Source organism: Momordica charantia, unplaced genomic scaffold (genome assembly GCF_013281855.1).
Source record: "Momordica charantia cultivar OHB3-1 unplaced genomic scaffold, Mcharantia_2.0 BLBB01000072.1, whole genome shotgun sequence".
Classification (NCBI taxonomy): domain Eukaryota; kingdom Viridiplantae; phylum Streptophyta; class Magnoliopsida; order Cucurbitales; family Cucurbitaceae; genus Momordica; species Momordica charantia.
The window spans coordinates 1-10755 of record NW_028275228.1 but is presented as its reverse complement, the minus strand read 5'-3'; the positions used below and the strand labels follow the sequence as shown (position 1 = coordinate 10755).

Here is a 10755-nt window from a genome sequence, read left to right as displayed (position 1 = left end):
CTTTGCCTTGTCGCCCACTCCATGAACATTTTAGGAAAGAGTTTTCCTAATTTGGTTTCAAACATGGAGGGAATTATCTTTTGTTTTTATTTTATTTGCTTTTTAGTTTTAGCAAGTTTTCAAATCTTAGGAAAGTTTGTTTTAATTTTAATTATTTTAATTTTCGAATTTATTTTTAAACGCATGGGACTTAGAATTTCATATTTTACCCCTCGAAGCATGCTTGTTAGGATCTCATATTTTACCTCCTATAGTCATATTTTTCAGTTGTCTCAGTATACTATTAGTAGACAACATCAAAAAATTTTGATTTCGATTGCAGAAAATTTTTGGTAAACAAAAACAACATTTTCATTCCGATTGATTTCATTTCGATTCGTTTTCATTCCAATTTAAGTAAGTATACATGGCATGTAAAGTTAAAATTACACTACTAAAACAATATTTAAACAAGAAAAAGAAATACATAGGGGTCAGCAATACTAAGGGCAGAAATCGACTTTGTAACTAGTCCCTCCGGGACACGTAAATGTGCTGGTTGCATCATCCCTTGGGTAACTATAAGCATCCGGGCACCTCTCTTTGAAAAACATCGAGAAATCGGTGGGCCCACATTCCGTTCCACTGCTGCAACAATATTCATCCGTTTTGAAGACGGCGCACGGCCCCTTGCAGCCGCCGGGCGCCGTCAGCGCCAACGGGCACTCCCCGTTGACGTCGGCGGCGCAACTGGCTCCCCTGCCGCATCCGTTCGACGTCGGGCTGAATTTGATCGGAATATTGAAGCCGTCGACGAGAGACACGTCGAAGAAATCAAGATTGTTGGCTTGGGTGGTTGAAAATTCAGCGATGGTGTTGGGCGGCGCGCCGTAGCTCCGGCACTGGAGAGCGCCGTCGCAGTCGCCGGTCTGGCATCTTCCGAGGCCTGAGCTGTCGAAGGCTCCGGCACTGGAGAGCGCCGTCGCAGTCGCCGGTCTGGCATCTTCCGAGGCCTGAGCTGTCGAAGGAACAATTTGTTCTGCCCCAAACGCGTCCCGTGGTGCCAGAGGGGAGATTGAAGGTCCAAGCCTCGCCGGTGCGGAGCCGTCAGCCACCGCCCGGTACGGCAGCGGCCCAGACCGTGAAGGAGCAGTTGTTCAGCACAGTCAAACTGGCGGCAACGCGACTGCAGCGGCCAAAGAAAGTACCGGGGGTTGGCTGTGAGCCGAATGGGAGAAGAGATTGGTCAAAATTAGGGAGAATTAGGGTTTGAGATTGGGCAAATTGATTGGTGAAAGTAAAATTGATGAGAAAAAACCAGAAAATGAGAGATTTGTAGAAGAAGGACATGGATGGAATTTGAAAGCAACAATTTGGGATCTGGAAATGCTACCAATGAGCCAAATGCTAAAGTCAAGTCTTGGGCTTCCTAAGAATACGACTAATAAGTCATCTCTTTCCACCCCTCACAATAAAAAATCTCGAAAAAGAATATCCATTTTCACATGGCATTGCCAAGGGCCAAATTTCATCAATCATGCAAGTTTAAGAAGAATTTATAAAAATGTATATAAGATTCAAAAATACTAAAATTAATGTATATACACAAATTATCACAAAAATTGGATTCTAGCGGGCCAAAATTAAAAATGAAAAAAAAAATCTAAAATAGTAGAGATATTACTACAATTTATCGTATCCTATGTTATGATCATTTTAAATGACGTAGGATTCGCAGAATTATAAAGGGAGTACCCGTGGGAAATTGAGGTTAATAGCTCTTTTAACACAACAGTATTGTTTTTATCCACCCTTTTCAAAACCTTTTTAATTTTTATTGACATCATCCTAGATATGAAATTACTTTCACTGCCCTCCACCCATTTTTTAGATTTCTCTCCCTTATTCCCTCTCTCTTTTTTCCATAAATTTCTTCTTGCCTCTCCCCATTTCTTTTCTCTGCTTTTCTCTCATAATTCTTGATTTCCTCTCACCTCTTCTTTTCTCTGCTTTTCTCTCATAATTCTTGATTTTCTCCAAATCAAAATCATGATTTTTTTTCCTCCATATTTTACTCTAATTTAACTTCTTCTCTCTTCCCTTTTATTTCGCAATCCCTTTTCAATTTAATTTTTCATGGATTATTTTCTTGTCGCAATCCCTCCTTCGTTTTTATCGTTCCTTTTCTTTCCCTCCATCGATGCCACAGCTTATTCGTTCTTTTGTTTTTCTCCTTCGATTCCACAACCCATTCCTTTTTTTAATCGATGCCCCATCTCATTTTTTTTCTTCATTGATGACTCATTTTTTTTCCTCCATCGATGCCACACCCAAGCAACTCTGCATTTTTCTGCAAAATCTTGCCACTCAAGTCGTGGTCGGCAGTGTGGAAAATCTTCACCAAGAGCGAGAGCTAGAAAGGGAAGGGGTGGGGGCTGAATCTCGCTCCCGCTCTCGCTGGGGGCCTGAATCTCGCTCTCGCTATCGTGCTCTCGCTCTAGTTGCATAGCTGGTTTTTTTTCTCTCTCTAATCCCAGCATAATCTTGCTATCTTCTCGGTCGTCTTCTTAGTTTGTTTTTCTCTTCCCAATCCCAATGTAAACCCGGTGAATTGATAGGGGGAGGGGGAGAACGAGAGGGAGAGATCGAGAGGAAGATTGATCGAGATGGGGAGGGAAAGCACGATGGAGGGAGAGAGAATTTAATTTAATTCTTTAAAAATCTATTTATAGAATGAATAAATAAATTTCCTAAATTATTCAATTAATTTTGAATGCATATTTATTAATTTATAAAGTGAATAATTTCAAATATTTTGAAATAAAATGTAGTTTATCTAAATAATAATTGTAGTAATAATAATATTAGGTTAATTTAAATGGAATCATAAACAAAATTGACTCAATAGAAAGTAAATAAATAAAGTTTGAAACAGTTTGATCAAATTCAAATTCAAAATAATTAACAAATAATTTAGAGATTAAAGAATTTTTAATTAAAAATTTGAAAATTAGAATTAAGGGAAAGATAATATCAATCTCTCCTCTCAATCTCCTTAATTTTAGTGTATTCATATTCAAATTTGAAATTTAATCCACATTTGTTTAAGATTTTTTTTCTCTTCCTTAATTATTTGAATTAATGATTTGAAATAGGAAATAAATGTCTCCTTTAATCTCCTAATTTTAATTATGATTGGATTTCAAATTTAAAATTTAATTCACTTTGTTTCATCCCTAATAAATGATGTGAAAGTATCAAATTTGTAACAATTTAGTCCATATCGTAATTTTTTTTAATTAAAATTAAGTGTCAAATTTTATCGTATAATAATTTAATCTTTCTAATTCATAAACATATTTGGTCCCTCTTTAGTTTATCAATCCATACATACAAGAAACTTAACAAAAAACATTTCACAATAAGGACTAAATCGTTACCAATTTTAAATTATATGGCTAATGAGGTATATGTTCCTACTAGTAAGAGTTTGGAACATGCATCAGATAGAGAACCATAAAAGAACATATAATCAATTCAACATTTGGAGTGGGGATTATAACAGCAACCATTATAACATACACTTATTTGGAAATATAAACTATGTCCGGCTATAAACTATAAGTGTTTACTTCAGTTTGAAGAATCGATTCACCAAAATCAAACTCAAATAAGATTATATATGAACAATAAAGTATATACGCCTATATCTCACTCAAAAAAACCAATAGACTAGTATAATCCCCTATATTAAAACCCACATATATTGAAAGAATTTTTAAAACTTCTATGAATAAAAAAAATCCCAAAAAATATTGCCCATATCAGAGACGAGCATATGAAATCGATGACCAAAATTCGCAAACCCACAACAACGATAGAAAACAAAATTTCATACCCTATTGAAATTGACCCCAACATTAGTCAATTCTCCTCATCTTTACCACCCATAGATACCTCACCAAGGTCATCTAACTCTTCTACTACTATATCATTACATGTTTATTCAAGAAGGAACACGGAAAAAGATTAGCAAGTTCAAGAGTCTGAACATATCTCTGGAACTGAAATTGAAAAGAAAAGAATTAGTGATGAATCAAACATCATAGTATTTGCTAATGATGAATCAGACATTATAGTATCTGCTAATGATGAGTCAGAAATTACAATATCTAGCTAACACTACTAGAATTTTGGGTTTTCATGACGTTCATGAATAGTAAAATACTGTTCAAATTAAAAAAACGGTGTCACGAAAGGAAAGAAATGCGTCTTTGGAGGGAAAAAATGGAGATTTCCTAAATTTTGATCTTCTATGACGGTTTTTAAACCTCACGAAAAGTTTGCCAAACTAGTGTTTTTCGTGACTTTTTTAAAGTCACAAAAGAGTGAGGCGCGTCTTTGGCGGGCAATGACGGAATGTTTTGGAATACTGTATTCTTCACTAAGTAAATTGTGCACTCCATTAAAAATAAATAATATTTTTTTAATTTATTTTATATTACTCTGAAAAAAAAAGAAACATTTGGGTCAATTTCCATCCTTTTTTATTATTTTTTAACCCTATAAATCCCCTTACCCTTTTCTCCTTTGCCCTAATTTTCTTTTCCCCTTTCTCCATTGTGTCAGCCGCCTCTCCCTCCCTTGTGAAGACCACTCCGCTCGATCGATCCCCACCATGAACACCGCTACGATCCCCACCATGAACGCCGCTGCTATATCCGGAACGTCGTTGAGGTACCGTCGCAGCCACTCAACCTGTCACCGCTGAACAGTGTCGTCTGCGACACTAAACGATGTCATCTCCACGGTTGTTGTATCCCGAAGCTAGTTGAGGTATTGTCACAGCCGCTGAACGCTGTCGCCGCTGGCCACCGCCACCGCCGAGCCGCCACCGGTTATTTTCTCTTCTTTTTTCCTTCTGAATTTAAATACTCACAGCGGCCGGTTATCTCAGCAACTTTTTTCTTGTTATGATTCCCATTGTTGTTGAATGTCTACCTTGATGAACATTTACCAATGCATTATAATGGCTGAAGGTTTCTGTCTCATGCCCAAACCGATAAGGGCTGAGAATGAGGAGGTTGGTCTATCAAAGTACTACTACTCTCACTTCCATTTCTAATTATTGATGATGTGGTTTAGTATAAGTGATAATAATACTGAATTTTTTGGTACCCCTGTTATGTTCAATATTTTTCTAAGAAAATGATATTGGGTCGTGTTTGTCGCTTGAAACATTTAATTTTTGTATTTGCTGGTTCTTCCCGTATCACAAGTGTACTATTGTTTGGTTCTTTGTTGGTGTTAAATTAGTTCGTGATAAGACTTGATTTAATGCTAAAAAGTATAGGTTTGCATGCTTAAGTAACTTATATTTGGGATGAAAATGTATGTTCATGCATATAATTTAGGGAAAATGTGCATAATTTGTGATTAGGGACTTTGGAATTCAGTTATAGGTAAATGAAGGCTAATTTGTGTAAATATGCTTATTTTGTAAGGAAAAGTGAAGATTGATTATCAAAATGCATCAGACACATTGTAGGACCAGAATTTCCAGCTTACTAGAGGAATGCACCAGCCAAATTGCTTTGAAAATTCCAGCTTCTGCTTCAGCCACATTTGATGCCTAGATGATCAAAACGTGAATAACCACTTTTGACCAAGTAATTGGTCCAAGATTTGTTATTGGTTCATAAAATCTCTATAACCTCATTTGGTTCCAACCTCCCATGCATTTCTCAACATCTTGTTACCTCAATGGCCTATAAAAGGAGCTTCCAAGCATCACTTCAAGGCATCTCATTTTTCCATGCTTTGCTTTTTCTTTCTAGTTCTGGTTAACTTTAGCTTTTAAGTTTTAATTCCAGCTTTAAGTTTTGTTCTTCCTTTATTGTTTTAACAATTATTCTTCGTTTATTTTATTTCAATTCTATTTGTTCTAAGTTTGTATTTTCCTTTCCATTTCAATGAAAATGCATTACTTTGTTACCTTCTTTTGTTTTGTCATTTATTTTACTTCCATGAGTAGTTCAATTGTTTCTTCAACCCTCCTACGAATGCTTTAGTTCTTATCACTATAAATTACATCTATAGTGAGCACGGCGTATTACGCTCTCTTTGCTTATCTTGATTGATACAATTTATCCAGTTGATTTTCTTGTTGGCCACTTGTTTAAATCACACTAGTTTGAATTTAATTCTAAAAAGGTTAGAGTCAAACGGATCTCATCAAAGTAAAATGGGAAGTTACTTAGAAATAAGAACTAAAACAAGATCCTAGACATAGGCCTCTTACCAGTTAAACGTAAGTTGGAACTTGATTTATTTAGGATTCTAGAGTTGCATAGACATATGTAAACACTAGCCTAAACTTCTAAACAAACCAAAAGCGGTATGGAATAGGAGTTGAACTAGTTTGCATAAATTGAGCGTAATTATGGGCACATTGGTAGGTGTAATTCATCATTTTAGAACTCAACAGAAGTAGGGTGGTTGGCCTTTTAAATTCTATTATTTTCATGTGTTTTTCGTGTTCAACCAATCTCACCAATTTTTATCACAAACCTGATTGCTCATTCCAACAGTTTTGAAATTCAATTTTAAAAGAAAAACTAGTCCCTGTGGAGACGAACTTGGAATATTTCCATATAATTACTTGTGACAGTGTGCACTTGCACTTATCTGTTAAATTAGAAATTTGATCTGAAATTTAAAACAGGATTATAAGTGAATTATAATCACTATTTCATCAATGGGCAACATAGTTGTAGCACTCATCTATCAAGGATGCTAACAAATCTTCATCTGTATCTTCACAAAAATAATTAGATCATCATGGTTTAGTGAGTTGGAATAATGTTTTCTTGTTATTAAATCATCACTAGGTAGGTAGATTAGAGCTGAACATATAGGTTATTAATATAAAAGTAGGAGAAAGTTATATTTTAGAGAATTTAGTTTGACTTCCTGCTTATAATATGTTAATTGTCTAGTTAGTTCATCTGCGAGAATATATAGAATGATAATATTAATTTTGTATTAATCATCTATTGTTCTTGCGGGTATTAGTGGTACGAGAGAGGGAGGTGATATAGGAATGACTTCTAAATACTCAATCTCTTTCATGTAAGAAATGTATTTAACTTCTGGTGTTGCAATGCAAGAGAGAACAATGGTTTATTATTGTGTTGTTGGACAAGATGACTCTAATCTCGCCATTTTCAATATGTCTGTAATAGTATTAATATAATAGTTATTATTATGTTGTAAAATAAGATCTGTTGGTTTCATGATAATTAGTACTTTAATGCTATTGAACTCACCTAAATTGAATTTCAGTTTGATTAAAATGAATTCTAACCGAAGTTTGGTTGTTTTTGGGATTAGGAACCTTTCGACGAGCTTAGTAGCACGTTAGGACCTTGGTTGTAATTAATTCCTACTTGGAAGGATGTTTGTTGTATGATGAATGTGTTGTTGCTTTTTTGCATGTATGCTTTGGTTGATTTACATTCTTGTTACTATTAATATTGGTAGTGGATGATAAATTATTTGAAATTCATGTTTGTTGTGTGAGTAAGTGTGTTACTTGATTATGTGTGCTTGCGAGCTTGTGTTTCCGAAGATAGCTAATGTATTGATTTCTAAGATGGATATGTTGTAGTTGAATATGATGTATATAGTATTGTTTGGTATCATGGGATTGTTGACATACTCTGGCTGGATATGCTTATAAGCTTTGATTGTCTTGTTTGAATCATGCTGGCGTTGTTGTGGTTTAATGTTTGGAGTGATCCCTTGAAAGCATGATGTTTAGACAATAAAACTTATTTGGAACATGGATGTTGGCTTTCTTTGTTTGAGTCTAAAACATGCTAAATGTTGGGAAACAAATATGGTTGTGTTGTTGAATCGTTATGAGTTGAAAGGAGCTATGTATGTATTGTGTATATTGCATAATGTAATATTGTGTGATGGTTGATCCATGGGCATGACATAGAAAGCATGTTGCAGGACTTGTGTGTAAGAGTTGTTCTATTGAAGTGAATGGTTGAATATCGGGACCAGGGGACCGATACGTTACTAGTTATGTATCGAAGTTTTAGGTAAAAATGGTCGTTGATCGATTTTTACCCGAAGTGGGCTGTTAGTTCACAGGATTTAGTTGACTTAAATAAAAATATAAAATTTTTAGGTTTGTTAACAGTCTTTAATGCCTTAGGAAGCAGGTGTAGGCACATTCTTCTTCTTCCAACTTGTGCATCACTCTCAATTGAAGGTGATGTACACGTACATCTCAAGCTCTTGTATTTTAACCTCAATAATTCATATTTGTCTTCTTTGTTTTCCTTTGGCGCTCAAGCTCGTCTACTCACTCAATTTCTTAATGACAGGTTCATGTAATCACTCTTATCTCGACTTATCAGGTTCATTTATCGTGTATTGATTTTATGTTCTTGGTTGCTTACAGTTGGTTTATTTTTTACAAGTGTATTTTTTATCTATTTAATATTATCTATTAGGAAATTTATAACCCAAAATTTTGATTATTTTGTATAATTTTGATATTTTATTCTATTTTGTTAACTGGATCATGCGGGCACTTACTATAGTGATTAAGTAGTCACTCTTTCTTTATTTATGATATGGACTTTACAAGCTTAAAATCTATCATGCTATTCAAAATATGGAAGCTATGATGTTGTTAAACATAATCAAATTTGTATTGAAATCTTTTATATAACTCATACTTATGTTATTTTTCGAATCTTCTACATATAGTATCCTCATCAAGAGGGGTCTATAAAGTGCGAGTACTATGTGCAAAAGTATACACGAGAAATAGTGCATAACTCTAGTACTCTCATATACGAGAAATAAGTCTACTTATGGATTCATTCATTTTGTTTATTTGATGTAAGTTAGGCCAGGTTACTTTTTGTAGTAGTATTAGTATAATCAAAATACTTTTTTTTTTGCAAAAATTACTATTCTAATAGACTCCTAGTGCGTTTATTTAAGAATGTTAATTGAATTTTTTCTTATACAATGTGGAATATATAGTTACCTTCATGGTCCTTTAGACTCGTTCTTTTAGAAGTGACTTTCTTCCCTTATCTATCTTTGGTTATTAATTTATCTAACTTGGGTATTGTTTTTTCATTAGGTCTTTCACAACCCCAAAGAAGCACTACTAGAAAATTGGGTTTTCGAGACGTTCATGAACAGTAATATACTGTTCAAAATAAAAATATGCGTCACGAAAGGAAAAATGCATTTTGGAGAGAAAAAATGGAGATTTCCAGATATTTGACCTTTCGTGACATTTTTTATCCGTCACAAAATGGTGGTCAAAAAGTTGGTTTTTCATGACGTTCAAAAAACGTCACGAAAGGTTGAGGCGCGTTTTTGGCGGCAAATGACTGAGTGTTCCGAATTTTTTACTTTTCGTGACATTTTTCTAACTGTCACGAAATGGTCGTAAAAAAGTTGGTTTTTCGTGACGTTTAAAAAAGATAGAGAAAAAATAGGTAAAAAAAAGTAATTAATAACTTAAAGATCTTTGAAGCTAATTTGATGGAATATACTATTTTTTGTAGGAATTGTTAGAATTTAAGTTAAAAAAACATAAAAACCTAAAATTTAGGTGTGTAGAAATTCCCACTAAGTAAATTTTAAATCCCATTAAAAATAAATATATTTTTGTATTTCTATTTTATTTTAAAAGAAAAAATATTTAGGAATGAGTCAATTTCCATTATTTTATATATTTTTTACCTTAAATGTAACGCCCAGCGTTATCGAGTTAGTTTGCTTTTAAGATTTAATTTATGCTTTCAAATTTTCCCCTAAGCTGATAATTTAAATCCTTCGATTTTCTAAATTCAGGGTTCTATTTTTGGGTGAGTTAGGATTTAAATTAGAATTTAAGTTTAATTTTGTTTGACCAAGATAAATTAAGTTAGCGGATTTTACATAGAGATGCAACTAATTTTGTTGGACTTAAGTCGACAATTAGGGATGCAACTAATTGATGGATGAGCTTCGTTGTCGGGGTGGTGTGTAGGGAACATGTTTAATTCTATAATTTGTAATTTGTATTTGAGAATACTAGTATATTCTAAATTAATATATTAGCTTCCTTGTTCATGTTTAATATAGTTCAACTTTATTATCTAATTAATATATTTGCGTGTTCGATCGACAATTTGACTATATGATATTTTCATTACGCGACATCTGCAATCAAAATTAAATAAATTTTCTGTGACTCTTTTTTATCGTCACAAAATGAAATTATTAGTGACGTTTGTAAACCGTCACAAAAATATTTTTAGGATGATTAGTGACCGTCACGAAAGGATGTCACATGACCTTCTCCCCCTTGTTCAAGGTCTTTCCGTGACCTTGTATCACCGTCACGAAAATTCATTTTTCATGACGTTTTATGAACGTCGTGGAAGTCCATATCTTTCATGACTGTAATTAACCGTCACGTGTGCTAATTTTTGTGACGTTTTTTAAACGTCTCGTATACCTTTCGTGATGGGCATATACGTGACAGTGTAAAAACGTCATGAAAGATTTTGTGACGTTAAAAAAACGTCACGATAAACCGAATTTCTACTAGTGTAATGATGAGTCAAACCTATATTTGCCTATTGCTTTAAGGAAGGGAAAACGAACTTGTACTCAATCCATTGTCTCACTTTGTATCATATGACAAACTCTCAAGTCAGTATAGAAGTTTATGGTTAATCTTACTCAGGT

At 34.0% G+C, this 10755-nt stretch overlaps 1 pseudogene; it reads right to left on the bottom strand.

Moving 5' to 3' along the window:
• Window positions 1–296: 296 nt before the first annotated feature.
• LOC148207796 (protein P21-like) lies at window positions 297–1329 on the bottom strand (annotated as a pseudogene).
• Between the last annotated feature and the right edge of the window lie 9426 nt (window positions 1330–10755).